This window comes from Camelus ferus, chromosome X (genome assembly GCF_009834535.1).
Source record: "Camelus ferus isolate YT-003-E chromosome X, BCGSAC_Cfer_1.0, whole genome shotgun sequence".
Lineage (NCBI taxonomy): Eukaryota > Metazoa > Chordata > Mammalia > Artiodactyla > Camelidae > Camelus > Camelus ferus.
The window spans coordinates 34242558-34262185 of NC_045732.1; positions in this window are offsets into that span (position 1 = coordinate 34242558).

A 19628-nucleotide genomic window follows, 5' to 3' on the forward strand; every position below is an offset into this window, starting at 1 on the left:
GAGAATCCTAAAGGAAGCTCCAAAACACGAATAAGCAGATGTAAGGAATTACATGTTATAAGACTGTCCCGTGTCCAGAGAGGGTAAGTGGATAAGCCAGCCAGTGAGTCCTGGGAGCTACACGTTCGGGTGGCTGGGAGGCCTTGTACCACCCACCTAACCTCTTGCTGAGTGGCGGATTCTCAGGATTTGTCCTGCTTCAGTGACTTGCTCAGCCCGATTCTCACCTCTTCCCCTTCATAGCCGAGCCTGTGTCCGTAAAACAGTGCAATTTTTCCTTCCGCAGTAAAATATCGGGACACATCATTTAACTGTCTTCCTCCTTCAAATGCTGCAATTCTACCTTCTCAGACAGGAAGGAGGAGACCGAGAAGGGGAATATTATCAACTCCAGCAACCCTTTCAAATTCACAGGGATTTGCTTTAGGCGACGACTTTGCTTAGCAGAGGGATCAGAGCAGCTCACTTTTGCAGACAGCTTGTTTATTGCTGTGAGAGGCTTTCAAGAGGAAAGTGGACCTTGCTAGACTGTGTGAAAATCCGGTTAGCTGAGCCAATCGTGGATCCCTTCACTGGACTGAACTTACTTGACATTACTGCTTATTACTGTCTCACGTCCGGGTCAGATCTTTCTGCCCCCGGAGAGCCAGATGTTCTCACCGCTGGCTCTCTTTCACCCTTTCTCCCTTTCTCGCCGCCCCCATCCCTACCTCCATCCTTCTTTCTCCTTTCCCTTCATCTCACAGCGACTGTGAAAATGGCTTTTCTCAGCACTTTAACAAGCAAAGACATTAAGAGTTACTTGGTTACCAGTATCCACTGCAGAGCCTGGGGACTTTGTCTCTAAGTGCTGTGTACCTGGGCCCCAAGTAGGAAAGGCACTGGTGAGAGAACTCTTACTCCAGTTTGCAATTTTGAATTATAAAAGTGGTCAAGAGACAGTGGGAAATTGTCCATCTTTCAGGATTTCTATTTTTTCGGTTTCTTTGTTTGCCTTGCTTTGATATGAGTGGAAATTGCCTCTAGTGTTTTCCCATTAAATAAGATGATGGTTTCAGAATGAAGGTGTATATATATGCATCTTAGTTAAGAAAGTATCCTTCAATTCTTATTTTATTGAGAGCTTTTTAAATTTTGTCAGTGGCTTTTTCAGCATCTATGGAGATAATTACATGCATTTTTCTTTTTTTTTTTTTTTTGGTCAATATACTAATCTGGTATATAATACTAATGGATTTCTTAATATTGACCTATTTTCCTGGAATATATCCTACTCAGTCATGGTGTGTTATTTTTCTCACTGTAATGCTGGGGCTTGTTTGCTAATCTTTTATCTTTTTTTTTTTTTTTTCGTACTTGCATTCTTGAGTGATACTGGCTCCTACTTTTCATTCTTGTATTGTCTTTATTGGGTTTTGCATCATGACTGGAATTAGGAAGTTTTCCTTTATTCTCGATGCTCTAGAATAATACACAGAGAATCGGAATAATATATGGAACGTTAAAAATTAGCTTTAAGGGTTTGATAGAATCTCTCTGGGAAAACATCTTGAGTTTGCTCTTTTCTGTGGGGATATTCCTTAATGATTTTCTGTCCTTCTATGGAAATTGATCTTTCCAAGTCTAAAGAAGTATATTTCGGTAACATGTGTTTCCCTAGGAAATTATCCATTTAATCTAGATTTTCAAATTCATTTCTACAGTCTCCAAAGTAGTCTCCTATGATTTCTAAAAAATAATTTCTTCTGTTTCAATGGTTGTTTCTTGTCATTTTTTACTTTATGTATTTCTGCCTTATCTCTTTTTGTTTTTGAACAAGTTAGCTAGTAATGAGTCTCTTTTGTTATTTTTCTTTAAAAATGTGATTTTATTAATGAGGTCTATTGCCTTCTAGTCTCAGTCTCTGCTTGTAGATGTATTGTTTTCTATTCTCAACCTCTGCTTTTATCTTTATGGTTTCTTTCCTTGTTCTTTCTTTTGGTTTACTTTATTCTTTTCACCATATTTTTTAAATCTATGAATTTTCCTGTGATTACTGCTTTAAATGTAGTCCATAGATTCTGATGTGTACTGTTTTCATTACACATTTTTGTATTATTTTTTGAAATCTAGTTGATTTACAGTATTAGTTTCAGGTGTCACAGCATAGTGATTTGATATTATTATAGGTTCTACTCCAAAGTTATTTTAAAATAATGGCTATACTTTCCTGCGCCGTACAATAGATCTTTGTTGCTTATTTATTTTATACAGAGTAGTTTGTATCTCTTAATCTCAGACCTCTATCTCACCCCTTCCCCCTCCCTCTCCCCACTGATACCCACTAGTTTGTTCTCTATATCCATGAATCTGTCTTCTGTAATTTCAGTCTGTGTTTCCCCTTCACCCAGCTGTTAATAGAAAACTTTTTCATTTCCAGGTAGAAGAAACAATTTGTTTTGCTTATTTGTTTGTTTGTTTGTTTTTGCTCGTAATTTCCAGCTTTATTGTATTGTGATTGGATATGCTATTTGTAATATTTCTACACACTGGAAATTACTGATATTGTCCTTGTGACCAAATATATGATCAGATTTTGTCAATGTGTCATGAATGCTTGAGCAGAAGGTATATCAGGATGTGTAGTGCTATATACATTTACCAACATCTACCTTCTTCATTAAGGTAATTCTATCTTCTTATGTATTACTTGTCCATTTGATCTGTCTTATACTGAGAGTGTTATAGTAATGTCTTTCATTATTAGTGTGTGTTTACATATGTTTCCTTGCATATCTTGAAGTTTTTGTTCCCTAAATGTGGTTGCTATGTAATTTAGTGCATCAATGTTCATATTCATTGTTTTCAATTTTGTATGATGGCTTTGAGCACAAAAAAAATCCTTTGTCACATTTAATGCTTTGGGGCTTGAATTAAACTTTGCCTGATATCAGCATCTCTATTTCTGCTTTCTTTTTGTTTCCTTCTACTTAGTAGATCTTTCTTATTCCTTCCTCTTCAGCTTTCTGAGTCACTTAGTTGTAGGTGTATTTCATGTCCAAGGCATATAGTTTGATTGTGTTTTGTGAGACAATTAAAAATATTATTCTTTTAATAAATGAGTGTATTAGTTATCTATTGGTAAACAAATGGATAACTCCACAACTTAGCAGCTTAAAATAACAAACACATATTATGGTGCAGTTTCTATGGATCAAGAATCAGGGAGTCACTTAGCTGGGATCCTCTGTGTCATGGTCTCCCACAAGACTGCTGGCCAGGGCTACAGTCATCTCAAGGTCCAACTGAGGAAGAAGTCACTTCAAAGTTCTTGAAGTTGTTGTCAGGCCTCAGGTCCTTGATAGCTGTTGGCTGGCAATTTCAATTCCTTGTCACGTGAGCCTCTGTCTCTATAGGGCAATTCACAACATGGCAGCTGTCTTCTTTCAGAGACAGTGATAAAGAGTAAGTGAGATAGTTTTGTACCCTAATCTTGGAAGTGACATCCCTTGACTTTTGCTCATTAGAAGCTAGTCCTAAGGTTAGCTTACACTTAAAGGGAAGGAATTATCTGGGGACTTAACTATCAGGAGGAAGCAGGGCTCTCTGGGGGCATCTTTGAGGCTGCCTACCACAATATGCCCTCTGGCCCTTAATGATTCACTTCCCTTCCATGTGCAAAATACACTCACTCCCATCCTCTCAAGGTCCTCAGAGTTCATAAACTATTACAGTACCAGCTCAAAGTTCAGAATTTCATCATCTCAATCAGGTCCAGATGCAGCAACTTGGGTATAGTTTCTTTTGTTCTGTAGCTCTGTAGAAACAAAGAGACAAGTTTTCTTCACCCCAGCATACTCAATGTAATTGTGAGACATGCATAGGATAAATGCTGTACATATTTCTATTTAAAATGTGGAGGAGGGAAATGGGAAACATAAAGGAGTCACTGGTTCACAGAGATTCTGAAATCTAGCCAGGCAAATGTTGGATGTTCCTTGATTAGGCTTGTATGCCATTTGCCTGACATTTGGGTTCACCCTCTGAGTCAGCATTTGCAGCTTAGTGGTTTTCTCAGCCTGCTCCCTACCAGTAGAATTTTGGGAATTCAAAAGCCTCTTTTCATTTTGTTTTCTCTCTGTCCCTTATGGTTTCAACTGGTAATGTTTTCGTTGATGCAGTTTTCTCATTAAGTCTATGGGTCTTCTATAAATTTCACTGGGATTCACTCCATTAAAGAAAAGCCACACCTACAAATCTCTTTGAGATAAATCTTTCTCTATCTTGTGCTGAGTGGCTACGGGACAACACACTTAAGGTTTGGTTTTAAGAATCTGTGAGGTACACCATCCTCAATCTCTCTTTTTTTTAAATTAGAATTTATTTCATTTTATTTGGGGGAGGGCAGAAATTAGGTTTATTGATTGAACCCAGGACCTCATGCATGCTAGGCATTCACTCCACCACTGAGCTATACTCTCCCCCACTACCCTTAATCTCTTTAAAGGGCCTTGTGTGACTGAAAATAACTCTAAGGCTCTAAATGGTACCTTTGATATTTCTTAAATATTGACAAGGGATTTTACAGTCACACCCTTGACTTCATTTTTAGACTATGTTTTCCCAGAAGTGCCCTGGATTTGCTCTTTGTTCAGAAGCCATTTCTTAATTTTAACATTGTTCACCATTTGGAAAAGTTGAGGATTTTCAAAACCACAAGTCCTCGCTCCTTTTCTTAAACAGTGGTTCCCTCAATGTATCTCTCTCCTCTCATATTTTATTATAAACAGCAAGAAATAACCAGGTGGCAACTTCAACATTTTGCTTAGTGATAGCCTTAGGTAGACCATCCAGTTCCTTAGATACATTTTCTACTTTCCACATAACTGTAGACAACAGCTACATTCTGCGACTATATCACAAGTTTCCAATAACATTTTTTCTCACTTTCTCTTGAGCCTTCAGTAGCATCTTCTTCAAAGTCCAAAAGTTTACAGTGTGTTCAAGGCATTTTAAACGTTCACTGACACTCTTCTCAAGTTTGCTGCCCTGTTTCAATGCCATGCTCAATCTTTTAGTTATTTGTTATGGCAGTACCAGACTTCCAAGTACAAAAATCTGCACTCACTATCTATTGCTATATAGCAAATTGCCCTAGAAGTTAGTGGCTTAAAACCACACACATTTTTTAAAAATCCTGGCATGGACTAGCTGGATGCCTCTAGTTCAAGATCACTCACAAGGCACTAATCAAGTTGTAGATGGGTTTAACTCACTGTGGTAGGTAGCTCCTCATGATATGAATATTATTCTTACTTTTTTTCTGTCATTCATTTTTAATTTTATTTTTTTATTTTAATTTTTTAATGGAGGTACTGGGGAATTGAACCCAGGACCTCGTGCATGTTAAGCATGTGCTCTGCCACTGAGCTATACCCTGCCCCTGCCACCTGCCATTCATTTTTACTAGTTTATCTCTTATCCATTTTACTCCTTTCTTTATCTCTTCTCATTGTCTTGATTGTTTTCTTGTCTCTTCAATCCCCCTTATGAAATTTCACTTGAATCTATTCTACCTTGAGTATCTTATCATTGATTCTTTATTTCTGAGGTAATTTTATCTTTTCTTTAATTATTTCCTGAACTGCCAACTCTCTTTCCATATCTACCTGATTTTTGACTATTTCCTTTCTTAGTTTTTAAATTTCATACAAGGTGGTTTTTCATATCCTCAAATATATGTTTGATTTGATTTAATTCTTACAGTTTTCTTCTGCTTTATGGTTCTTTTTTCCTATGGGAACTTTTCCTCACATGTGTGAAATTCTCCTCGTATGTGTGAAAATTTCCTCATATGTGTGAAATTTTGTTTTCTGATTTTTTAGAATAGCTCTATGTGAATTTGCTGATTTTCCTTTTGTTCACTTTTTTGGTGTCATTGGAGCATTTCACAAGATTCCTAGTTTAGTGATAGCCTTTCTCTCAACATAACAAAGCCTGGGCACTTTAAGCAGATTTGTTAGTTTGTTTTGATGGAGGTTGGAAAGTCTGTATGTTTTCTGGTTTTATGATTCTCTTCTGCTTTATAGGACCCTATATCTCCCCATCTCCCCCTCAACTACTTTTTTTCCTTTTTACCATCTAATTGCCAAGTGGAGTTTCTCTCTCCTCTTTATTGACTTTTTTTCTCATCCAGAAGTCTTGTGGTTTAAAGACTGCCCCCTTAAACCATAAGTACTTTTACATCCCTTCCCTGTAATCCATATTCTGATCCATTCAGGTGCTCTTTTAGAATATTCAGACTTCAGGTGGACTTAACCTTTCTGAGGCTGATTTTAGATCAGTTTTACACTCCTTCCCTAGCTTCCTTCTTCTGTCTTCCCAGTTTTTCTCCTTTTGCCTTATGGCTGGAGTGTGGAGGGTTAAGATGGCAGCATGGGAGATCCCAATGGAATTGATTTGTTATTTTTTAATTTACATTTACTTTGAAGTTTTGGCATTTTATGTCTTTGGGTCATGCCAAGGGCTTGGTTTCTGTGTAAGTTTCCATCTCCCATGTTGTAATTCAGTATTGTTTGCAGAAGATAAGAGTGTGAGACTGCTAGCTTGGTGGCCACTATTGCCTTCAGCTATCCAGTTCTCTTTTTAATGCTTCCAATTACTTTTTCAATGTTTGTATTCTTTGTTAAATTGGCAGCTTCAAGAGGGCAGGGACCATGTCTGTCTTGTTCTGTTCCATCCCCTTTGCCTAGTACATGTGCAATTACTACAGAGTCCAAACAGCACTGGAAGTTCAAGTAATATCAGATTCAGAAGATTTGAGTTTAGAGACTTAGCCTACATGGACCTTAGATTCTTTATTTATAACCAAGGATCTCACAGGATTGTTGCAGAAAAAGATCAAATATGAAAGTGCCTGATAATAACTATTGTCCTGTTCATGCTTAGCTAACACCTAACACACACAAACACACCCCTCTGCATTAAGAATCTACACAACTTTCTTATCTCATGCAATCCTGAGCATTTAGTCATTACACTAAACCTTTCTAGTGTGTAAAATTTTCCAAATAATCTATCATCATTCTTTTCTTGTAAACAGAAGTGTGTCTTTTCTTATTTCCTAAGATCTAGCTTTAGAAAACTCTTCCATCTTCTTACTTTTATAAAAAAATGAACACGAATTAAAATGTTAGTGCATATTTTATGTTTTATATAGGTAGGCAGCTTATGTTGATAGATTATGTTAATTTCCCCAAAAAAAGCTGGCACACTGAAAACCAACTTTTATCTTGAAATTTAGAAATTATTATAGCCCTATTAGTAATAGTAACAATAATAATAACTAACTCATATTGAGAGTTTTCTATATATCCACCATCATCTTTTTTCTTTTTTAATGGAGATACTGGGAATTGAACCCAGCACCTTGTGCATGCTAAGCACGAACTCTACCACTGAGCTATTACTCTCCCCTATTTGCCACCATTTTTAATCCTTTAAAGTTATCAACTAATTTAGTCCTCACAGTAATACTATGAGATAGGTATTATTATTATTATCCTCATTACATAAATAAGCAAAGTAAGTTAAGTACCTTGCTGGGGGTCACACAGCTACGAAATGGTATAACCAGTATTTGAACCCTAGGTCAAAAAATGTCATGAGTTAATTAGGAAAGTGGTAAAATACTACTTATTCAAGTAGACTCTTCTTTAACTCCTATTCAAGCTAAAATTTTCTAAGAAAAAGTAGATCTCAGGCAAATAAGATGGATTTACAATTACTCACAAGTGAGGCTTGAAATTTTCAATTTCCAAGAAAAACTAGGGTTCTAAACTGCAAAGGGAGAGTCAGTGCTCAAAGGCAGAAGACTGGAAGAGAGAGAAGTGTAGACTGGGGACGGGCTGAGGGAACTCCAACAGTAGATAATAGTTGAATTTTTGTATCTGTCCATCCTCAAGGGAGAGTTCAACCTCTATGAAGTCTGAAATGCACAGCTTCAAGGCAGTCAATAATTAAGATGCTCTTATTTTTCACAGCAGTTCTTTGAGATTCTTTGACTTGGAAAACAAAGGAAGCAAAACGAAGTGAATGACTCTTTCAAGTCTTTCCATCAAAGGCTCCCAAATTATATCCATTGTATCAGTGACAAATGCCTCTCTTGGAACATCAGTTGCTGTGGGACACAATGATGAGGGGAAGGGAGGAAGCAGGAGATGCTCAGGCAAAGTGAGTAGGGCTAGTGTCCTTTGTTAGAAATGGTAAGCATCAGTCTGTTATCACACTAAATAAATTTGAAATTTTTTTCAAAAAGTGTCGTAAGACTTTGTGATTTCAAGTTAATCTGAGTAGCAGCAAAATCTTATAAAAATGAACAGACTATATGAAACAAGTATTTTTATGCATCAAGAAGAACTTGAAAAATAGATGTCTTTTCCTAAGTATACTGAACGTATTTTGGAGGTAGTCAGGGAACACGGGGAGGGAAGGGGTTTGTAGAAATTGTTCCAGATGAGGCAAACAGATAGGCTGACTTGTCCATCTTTTGATATGCCTGAGACTGGTGAAAGAAAACACAGTTGGTTTTTTTGTTTTTCTTTTTCTTATTCCCACTCCATAACAGTTATTGAATTCTGCGATTTTGGAATTAAAGCATTTCATTAGCTACAGACCAGTCCCATTGCCTCACTTCCGAAGCATACTTAGAACTTGCCTGTAAGTAACAGGTCTCCATGATGGCAAACAGAAGCCAGTCAAAGCCCTCCTTCTCCTCCTTCTTTATCATGAAGACATGATAATTTGGTAAAGCTCTACTGGTCATCAGATTTATGAAGGTCCTGTTAACCCACCTTGCCCTCCAGGGTACTGTGAATCTGAAAAAGAGAAGAAGGAAGAAAAGGTTTGAATAGCTCATAAGATACATCTTTAATCTGATAAATAAGATTAATTGGATTTGGGGAATTAAAATACACAGAAAATGAACAAAAATGAGATTGGAAAACAGCAGCCATTTCACAGATTCCATATGGCGGTCACGTTTGGGATGAGTCTTTTTCATGAGTCCTGGGATAGTGGGAGATCTGACTTTTTACTTCTGCCCTTCGGTCCTGATTTTACGGGAATATTTGTTTACAAACAAACACAAAAGAGCAGACTACAGTTAGGACACAAGACCCATTTTTGAGCAATAGCTCTTGAGTGGAAAATTTAAATTTCCTTGTTAGAAGATAAGCACCCACTGATAGCTGTTGTGGAAAAGAAGTGAGGAGAAACTCAGTCAACACTCAGAGTTCAGTGAAGGTCATTTCAGGATGACAATGGCGGGAAATGAAGCTGTGTATTTGTGAACTAAATTAATAAATGCATCCGCAAAGCTTACAGGCTGATCGTGACATAAATGCATATCCTTTCTCCAACCAAATGAGAGTTTATCACTCCACTCAGAAGGATTGCCTCTCCGAGTACTGACTCCAAGGAAGCCTGCTCCCTGCTGGGTTGTCTCTGACAGGTATAAATGTTACCCTTTTCCATCCATTGTCCACTGATGACAAAAGGAAACTAATTAAGCATAATTTCCAGGCTTTCAGAGTTAAGGTCCCCTCAGTGGCCTGTGAATGACTTGCCGGTTTGGAATGGTGCCAACTGTGTGTTGGCTCTGGGCAATGATCCGGCACGCGTATAAATTCCAGAGTTGATGGTGAAATAATAGAGTCACAATTCGTGGGAAGCATATTTTTCTGTCCTGAAGAATGAAGTCCCTGCAGATGTGCTGTGAATGCATCTGTGTTCACTGCTTTTGTAAATTCTCCTTAAGCCTCCTCCTAAATCCACAAAGTCTCTCAAAGCATTTCAAGTTTGTGGCATTTTCTATTATCCTTAAATGTGGTGTTTTCATGGCTTATTTACTTAAAGCCTCATTGTGCATTTGTGAAGAAATTTCTTGGCATGGTGTTTTAGTGATATCATTAGTTTCTCTGTATGAATAAATGCTCCCAAGATGGCTTCATGGCAGCCACATACAAATACTCCCACTGTCCATTTCTCCAAATGGCAAAACTGATTTTGTTTATTTCTCTTACAGCATTTCTATTCTTACCATTCCAGAGAAGTCTGCCAGCTAAACAATTAACTGGTATTTAGTCTCATTTGCCTACTGTATTGTTGGATTTTGGGGCCCGCATTGGTCTGATCTTTAGTCTTGACTCCACTATGTGCCCATGAACAAGTACCTGGTACATAGTAAATGCTCAATTAAAATTTACTCGATGAAATTAATGAATGGATTAATCTTATTATCTTATTGCTTGGATCTTAGGCTTGTGTCGATTACATACAGTGTAAGGACAATTTCAACAATTGTTCCAATGAATACCTTTGGGAAACTTGTCAGCATGGAAGACCTAGAAATGGGTCTCGTTCCAGCCTTACCAAGGCATAGATGGTCCTGGCTGATGTACCTGCCTGGGATGCAGATGTAGCTTTAGAAACGAAACCTGATGCTAGCTGTGAGTGCTTAGAGCTGACATGTGATCCCTGAAATTGTGCACCATACTGATGAGCATGGGCAGGAATTGTCATCACAGCTCCCCCAGGGCACTGATGCTTGCATTATTCCTGTCGGTAAGGAGACTATTAAAGAGTTATATTTGTAGGACACTTGGTTGTAACTGCGTTCCTTTACAGACAGGTCGTTTCTCTAGAAGCATTGCATGTGCATAATCCTCTTTATGAATTGCAAACAATTACTGGTTTTCATGCTTCAACAGTTTTATCTGCTTTGGCCCAATTAAACTTGGCAGGATAAATATTTGAGAGGGAGAGGTGTATGGTTTTATAGGTAAATCTGTGAACATTGCTTCTTACTGAGGTTAGTTGTATACAAAGTGCTTTTCATGTTAACAGCACGCCCAGCACTTCCCTGAAACTTTATCAAACGGGTTAAATAACACTCCTTGTACTAAGCCTTCCAGCATATATTTTAGAGGTTTACTGCCCGATTGTTTCTAAATAATGCATTTAACAGAAGGAGGGAACCATGTTGAATTCCTCCAAGAGTATCACATATTTAGATACAGTCAACCAAGCTCCATATTCAGAAGTCTATACTTAGATCCCAGCTGTTTGTTTTGACTTCTAATTCATAGTTACTCACTGAACGGGTTTTTGCAACAGGAGATGAAAGAGGATTTTGTTTGCTTATATATTATCTGTATATAACGGTTTTCCTTACTTTTCACTGAGGAAGTTAAATTCCTTTTAATGATGATGAGATTTTTTTTTTTTTACTAAACTCAGCTGGTTTTGTCCTTTTTTCTGCTCAGAAAATGAGCACTATTTCCTACGTATTAGAAAGGTCGAATATTATAATTGTAATATCATCACAAAATAGGATCATATTTTTGAAACATTGCCATGAATTTGCACATTCTTCAGCTAGACTCCTGCTTATTGGAGCAGCGGAGTTTCAGTGTTTCAGGGGAAAGGTCGATATACCCACCAGGAGAACTCTGCCATTTCCTCTGTATCAAGGGTCAAATTAAAATTTTATTTGCATTCCTAGGAAAACAATAAGCTTGAAAATCATGCTTCGGGGAGTGGGAGAAAATTTCATAAATTTCTTTAGCATATCAAAGATCCAGCATGGAAAGCTCTTGGCAGATATTTCTGGTGTTCACTGATACTCTATTTTCCTTCTTGAAGTTAGTGAGGCCATGTATCTACTACTGGCTAATGGACCATGTGCAGAAGTAATGAATGTCTCTTCTAGACTAACAGTGAAATACCTGTTCAACTTTCCCTTTCAATGGTGAGCCTTGAGTGGTGCATTAAAATGGTGGAGCTGTCTATTTACAATAGCCAAGACATGGAAACAACCCAAATGTCCATTGAGAGATGGCTGGATAAAGAAGATGTGGCATATTTATACAATAGAACACTACTCAGCCATAAAAAAGAATAAAATAATGCCATTTGCAGCAACACGGATGGACCTGGAGATCGTCATTCTAAGTGAAGTAAGTCAGAAAGAGAAAGAAAAATACCATATGATATTGCTTATATGTGGAATATTAAAAAAAAAAAAAAAGGACACAAATGAACTTATCTACAAACCAGAAACAGACTCACAGACATAGAGAACAAACTTATGGTTACCAAGGAGTAAAGGGGGTGGGTAGGGATAAATTGGAAATTGGAAATTTGTATCTCTTGAGGAATGATGGAAATGTTAGCTATCTTGATTGTGGTGGTGTTTTCATTGGTGTGTACATCTATCAAAATTCATCAGATTGTACAACTGAAATATGTGTAGCTTTCTGTACAGCAATCATACCACAATAAAGGTGTTTAAAAAAGAGAAATAAAATGGTGGAGCTGCAAGATTGAAGCAGCATGCATTACTGGGTTATCTCATGGAAGACAGTTGCACTGGAGGGTCACCTGACCTACAGGAGAATTTATGTGTTGAAGAAATAAACTTCATGTGTTAATCTATCGAAACTCAGGGGTTGCTTATTACTACATCATAACTCAATTCTATTTTGAGTCTAAGAGCCTCAGATCATTGTATTTTCTTCTGCGAGGTGGGAAAAAATATCTCTTCTGCTGTATGAAGGCCAGGATATGAGTTTTACTGCTCCAGAAATAGGAGAAATGAAAGACACTGAGCCTACCTCTTCTGAATGGAGGGATGAGAGGACAAAGAAGGGAGACAAAGGGAGATCATGAAAGGCAAGCATGGGTGAGGGCTTCTGTTTAACCACTTTTCAGTGTTGGTGTGGTAGAGCAGGACTATAGATATTTGGATTCTTCCAAAGCCTTCTTCTTTGTCAATTTCATTTCCCATTTCTCATCAGGTGTGTTTACTTTTCTCATTCAATAATTTAAATGTACTCCTCCCCGGCCCTGGGGTTTTTATTGTTGCCCTTCCACAATCCTATTTAATACTCCTTTTAGTCCCGATGGTTATAAACACTCATTGGTATTCACTTTAGACACATGCTCCAATGGAATAGAAGCACTGCCTTCCAAAACTGGCTTCAAAAGATGGTTTACTTGGATAAAGTACAGTCAGTATACGTCCAAACTCCTTGATTGCTGGAATCAGTCATTTTACTTTCTCTACACGCTTTAGTGTCTCTGACCAAGATAACAATTTCCATTTGCCTTTCCTCTGAATACATTTGCAAAATTTTCCACTAACCAGCACGTTCCATAGCATTCTTAATATTCTCAATGTTTCTTGGGTAAGATTCCCTCCTCTATTATTATGATGCCCTCCCAGGATGTCTTACAAGTGCTATTTTCTAAATAGCATTTGATTTGGCCTTCACTACTTTGTTGATGTGCTTGTAAGCACAGGCTTGTAGGTTGCTCGCTGCCGGTATGGAAACTAAGTTCTGATTTAGTCTGTTAATCTCATCTACAGAGAAGCCAATGCTTTGCTTCCTCCAATTATAAGTTCGTTTTTTTTTTAACCAGTTGTCATACATCTTCTTTACTTATCACCAACCTAGCTTGCTGTAATTTTTGTGGTAATTACTCTATCTTGAATTGCCACTACAAACCTTTCGATCTCATTTAATAATATGTTTTATTTTAGTTATAAATTGCACATGGCTTGAATATAATCTTGTATAAATCAATGCAGAGAAATATAGTTATCAGTACATAAAGATGAATTTAGGAGGCTTAAGAATTTGCTTCTTTCTGGTTTCATTTTCAGAAGGTAATTTTATTTCTGCTACTTAATAAATGAGATTAAACACCAATAACTGTAAAGTAGGATATGGTGATGTGGATGTTGGAAAATACTGAAGTCCAGGTGATTAGGGTACCTCTTCAAAGAGGCAAGACTGGAATATTTTTTTTGTAACTGATAAAAGTTGAATTCTAACCAATTGCATTGTATTCAATCTGAATAGAGGGGGGGAAAGTGGACCTAGCAAGGAGGAGTAAAAAAAAAAATATGTCCAAAGGGGGAGACACACTGGACCTGAGGAAGATGTTTCTATTTCAATCAACAAATAAATTTTGGTGTGCTATGCTTGCCTGACCCACTACAGTAGATTTATTCATGGCCAGAACTATCCATCTCCTTTGGCTCTAAGTTCATGCTGACCACACAACTTTAATTACTATTTTGGTTTCCCAGAGACCTTGATACAAAGTAGGAGATGCACTGGACCATGGAGATGAGTGTTTGAGTTATGGATAAAGTGACCATATGTCCTGCTTTGTCCTGGACAATCACAGTTTGTATCTCTTGTCCTGGCTTAATTGTTAATAGTCCCCGTTTTAAAAAATCTTAAAAGAGTTGCAGTTTGGACAATAAATCATGTGATCATTCTAGTTTATGGGTAATTCCTTAGCAATGAATTTCTTTGAATGTAATTTATACACCAGCCTCTTTTAAGTTTGGTTATGTGTCCCTGACATCCTGATCAGCATAGAACAGACTGATAAACTAATCTGCTAGATCTGAAAATATGAGGAACAGATTCCAAACTTTGGGATTGCACCAAGATGGTGCCACCCTGTGAAATCCTATATGATCTCTTCTTGGACATCTTGAATTCATTTCTCAGTTTCCTGAATGTGAAATTATGGTGGGCTTGCTTATAAATTTTTCAGCTAGGTTACACTTAACTTTCTAGGTATTACAAGCTTTTCGGTTGTCATAAGAGATTTTAAGATGTAAGGAAGTTCTTAAAATTAATTGTAGCTCTCTTGAAGGGTCTCAAGAATGTTAGGAATCACTAGGAACAGGAGCCTGAGTTAGTGTGAGATGCTTGGGGAATGAACACCGTTAGAATTTCAACTCAGGGAAATGTCATGTAGTTGATGGCAGAAATGAGAATAAAATGTACAGATGGCAAAAACTATGTAACAGCTGAGAAAGGTGTTAATTCCCCCCCAAAATAGTTGTCCCATCACTGAATACTTTGGTTGCCTAAGGTGTAGACTGTTGTCCTGATGATACTTAGAAACTACTCTGGTAGAATTCATAAGGACTCATGCATCCAGCAATTCCCAAGGGTAAGCAGGACTAAGACCTAAGCAGGAGCTGTGCCCTAACCAGCCTGTGGTACATCTCTTGGCTACTGCTACCAATGGTTATGATATTCTTTGCCTTGTGGGTAGATATAAAAGATAAATTAATATTTCTGGTTATTATTACTTAGATTTTTTTGAGGACCTTGTCACAGTCATAACACAGAATAAAATAAGGCTACTATAAAACTACCACTTGAGTTACATAATATTTAAGCTACAAACTCATTATTCTAGAAAGCATTTTAAAAGATCTGTTTGTGACTATCTATTCTCGAGGGATAGGGTAGGGAAAGAGTGAAAGTATATTAGGAATAATTGTTTCAGATGGCTTCCAATTCAGAAAAATAGTGGCCAACATATGTGAGATAGGGTTATTCTTTTAATTGTTAGCCCTTTTTTGTCTTGTATGTCTGGTTTACCCAGAATTATTTAGACTCTATATATTTCAAGTAAATCCATTAAATACAAAGGAATTTTTCTCCATAATATGCTCAAATGTAAACTGAACATTACCTTCTTTATTTAATCACAATGTGATGATTCCTCTTAACTTCTGGAAACAAGATCATAATCGTGATCATTATTGTGACCAATGATTTTAAATAATGGGAGGATAAGAAATGGCTTGTTTACTGCAACTTGTCAGCCATTTATGCAGAGACGAAATAAGTCTAAATTTCCTTTTCACTCCTCAAGTGTACCTGCTGACTTTGCACTATTGGATAGGAACAAATTGTACTTCCAGCTCCATGTCTACTGTCATACAAATGCATGCCATTAATCATGACGAAGCAGGCAATGAATGGCAATACAAACTTAGAATGGTCTCCTATATGTGTGACAATTACATCTACTTCATATGGCCTAGATGGCTTTAAATAGCTTATCTGCATTATTTCTGTCTCTCTTTGTTCTTTTCCCTTTTATCTATTTCCTTTTTATGTGACCAAAGACACCATTATTGAAAATCTGGAAAACTGACTCTGAATTATAGAAGCATAATCAGTAAGTCCAATCAATACTGATGGTTTCTGTTAGTGCTAAAGATCCAATTTATTCTGAAGTCCAACTCTTGTATTAATCTTTGAATTTATTTTTTTGCTGAAAAAGCAAATGATTTTTATTTTTTAGCAAAACATCAACTTTAAAACTAGCTTTTTTGTGAAATAATTATTTCTTATTTAAAAAGTAACATATTCCTATGGTAAAATATTGTCATTGTATGCAGATAACATAATACTATATATTTAAAAAACCCTAAAGACTCCACACAAAAACTACTAGAGCTGATAAATGAATTCAGCAAGGTAGCAGGATACAAGATTAGCATACAGAAATCTGTTGCATTTCTTTACACTAAAAATGAGCTATCAGAAAGGGAAAGTAAAAAAACCAATTCCTTTTAAAATCACATTAAAAAAAAACTTAGGAATAAACCTGACCAAGGAGGTGAAAAATGTATATGTTGAGAACTATAAAACATTGATAAAGGAAATTGAAGATGATTCAAAGTAATGGAAAGATACCCCATGCTCTTGGGTTGGAAGAATTAATATTGTTATAATGGCCATACTACCAGAAGCAATCTACAGATTTAATGTGATCTCTATCAAATTACCCAGGACCTTTTTTACAGGACTAGAACAAATACTCCTAAAATGTATATGGAAACATAAAAGACCTAGGATTGCCAAAGAAATCCTGAGGAAAAAAAAATAAAGCTGGAGGCATAACCCTTCCAGACTTCAGACAATACTACAAAACTACAGTAATCAAAACAGCATGGTATTGACACAAAAATAGACAAGTGGATCAATGGAACAGAATAGACAGCCCAGAAAAAAACCTACAAACCAATGATCAATCAATCTTTGACAAAGGAGGCAAGAATATACAATGGAGGAAAGACAGTCTCTTCAGCAAGTGTTGTTGGGAAAGCTGGACAGCTGCATGTAAATCAATAAAATTAGAGCACTCCCTCACACCATACACAAAAATAAACGCAAAATGGCTTAAAGATAAATGCAAAATATGACACCATAAAACTCCTAGAAGATAACATAGGCAAAACATTCTCTGACATAAATCATAGCAATGTTTTCTTAGGTCAGTCTCCCAAGGCAATAGAAATAAGAGCAAAAATAAACAAATAAGAGCTCATCAAACTTTGCACAGCAAAGGAAACCATAAAAAAAACAAAAAGACAACCTACAGAATGGGAGAAAATATTTGCAAATAATGCAACTAACAAGGAATTAATTTCCAAAATATACAAACAGCTCATGGAGCTCAGTATCAAGAAAACAAACAACTCAATTAAAAAATGGGCAGAAGACATAAACAGACATTTATCTAAAGAAGACATGCAGATAGCCAATAGGTGAAAAAATGCTCAACATTGCTAATTATTAGAGAAATGCAAAGCAAAACTACCATGAGATATCCTCTCACACCAGTCAGAATGGCTATCATCAAAGTCGATGAATAACAGATGCTGGAGAGAATGTGGAGAAAAGGGAACCCTCCTACACTGTTGGTGGGAATGGAAATTGGTGTAGTAACTATGGAAAACAGTATGGAGGTTCCTTAAAAAACTAAAAATAGAGTTAGCACATGATCCAGCAATCCCACTCCTGGGCATATATCCAGAGAAAACTCTAATTCAAAAAGATACATGCACCCCAATATTCATGGCAGCATTATTTACAATAGCCAAGGCATTGAAGCAACCTAAATGTCCATCAAGCTATGACTAGATAAAGAAGTTACACACACACACACATACACACACACACACACACACACAATGGGATCCTACTTAGCCATAAAAAAGAATAAAATAATACCATTTGCAGTAACGTGGATGGACCTAGAGATTATCATACTAAGTGAAGTAAGTCAAACAAAGACAAATACCATATGGTATCACTTGTATGTGGAATCTAAAATATGATACAAGTGAACTTATTTGCAAAACAGAAACAGACTCACAGACATAGAAAACAAACTTATGGTTACCTAAGGGGAAAGGGGGTGGGGGAGGGATAAATTAGAAGTTCGGGATTAGGAGATGCAATCTACTATATATAAAATAGATAAACAACAATGTCCTACTGTATAGCACAGGGAACTATATTTAATACAGGTAATATACCATAATAAAAAAGAATATGAAAAACATATATGTATATATATCACTGAATCACTTTGCTGTATATCAGAAAATAACACAACATTGTAATCAACTATACTTCAATAAAATTTTTGAAAACAATTTAAAAAGCTATGATTAAGAAGGTGAAATCACACAACTCTCTCTATATCTATCTTTCTTTATATATAGATACCTCTCTCTCTCTCTATATATATATAGATATATAGACATATATCTCTATATCTATCTATCTATCTAGAGAGAGAGAGAGAGAGAGTAAGAGAGAGAGCTGGTTAATCCCTATATCCAGAAATCTCAAGAGACTTTAAAACTGCCAAAATTAAATTTAAATAATCAAATAAAAACCAAATATACAATAATTAATACCTTTTATCTATGTTTTTGCAATAATTATTTTAATATGAAAATTGTCTAGTAATACATTTAACTAGAAAGGTATAAAAACCATATGAAGATATTTGTAAAATTATACTGAAGAATGTAAAGCAACACTTAGGGAAGACACATTGTATTTATAAAAGTGTAAATAATCCCTTAATTAATGATGAGCATTATTGAAATTCTAATTAGCATTCCTTTTATGGGAACTGAATAAAAAATTATTTTGTAAACTATATGGAAGAATAATAGCCAAAGATACGTCAAGCAAATTATGAAAAACAAAAATAGTGGCTAGGGAACTCACCTTACCAGATATCTATAAAGCTACTAAAATGACACAAGAATAAACAAACAGATCAGTGAAATAGAATACAAAGTCCAGAAATAGATCCAAATGACTCTTAAGGTTTATATATGATAAAGGTTTTATTCCAACTTAGTAGAACATGGGGGATTTATTTTATTAGAAGTACTTGCATAACTGATTTTCCATCTGGAATGAAAAGATTAGATCTTGACTTCAAACCGTATATAAAAATTAATTTCAGATGCATTCAGAATTTTAATTAAAAATACAAATACTAAAAAAATTGGAAGATATTTACATAATTTTGTAGTGAGAGAATCATCATCCTAAAGGAGATAGGAATTTAGAAGTCATATTGGAAAAAACACAGGATTATTTAAAAATATTATAAAAGCAAAAAGTATGGCAAAAGGGACTGTAAATACAACCTAAAAATTACAAGTTAAATCAAAAATTAAATATAATTTTACTTATCAGAATGCCAAAACAACGATTTAGGAATTTAAATCTCAGAAAGTAACTTATGGATCTGTGAATTGCTATAATTGTTTTGGAAATGAATTTGTCAATATCTATTTAATTTTTTTTAAATGTACATAACCTTGACTTAGCAATCCCAAAAGTTTAGAATTTATTCTATGGAAGTTAAATAAAAGTTTGCTTTACACACACACATATATACACAAACAAAAATATATACACACTTGTATGCATGTGTGTGTTTGTGTG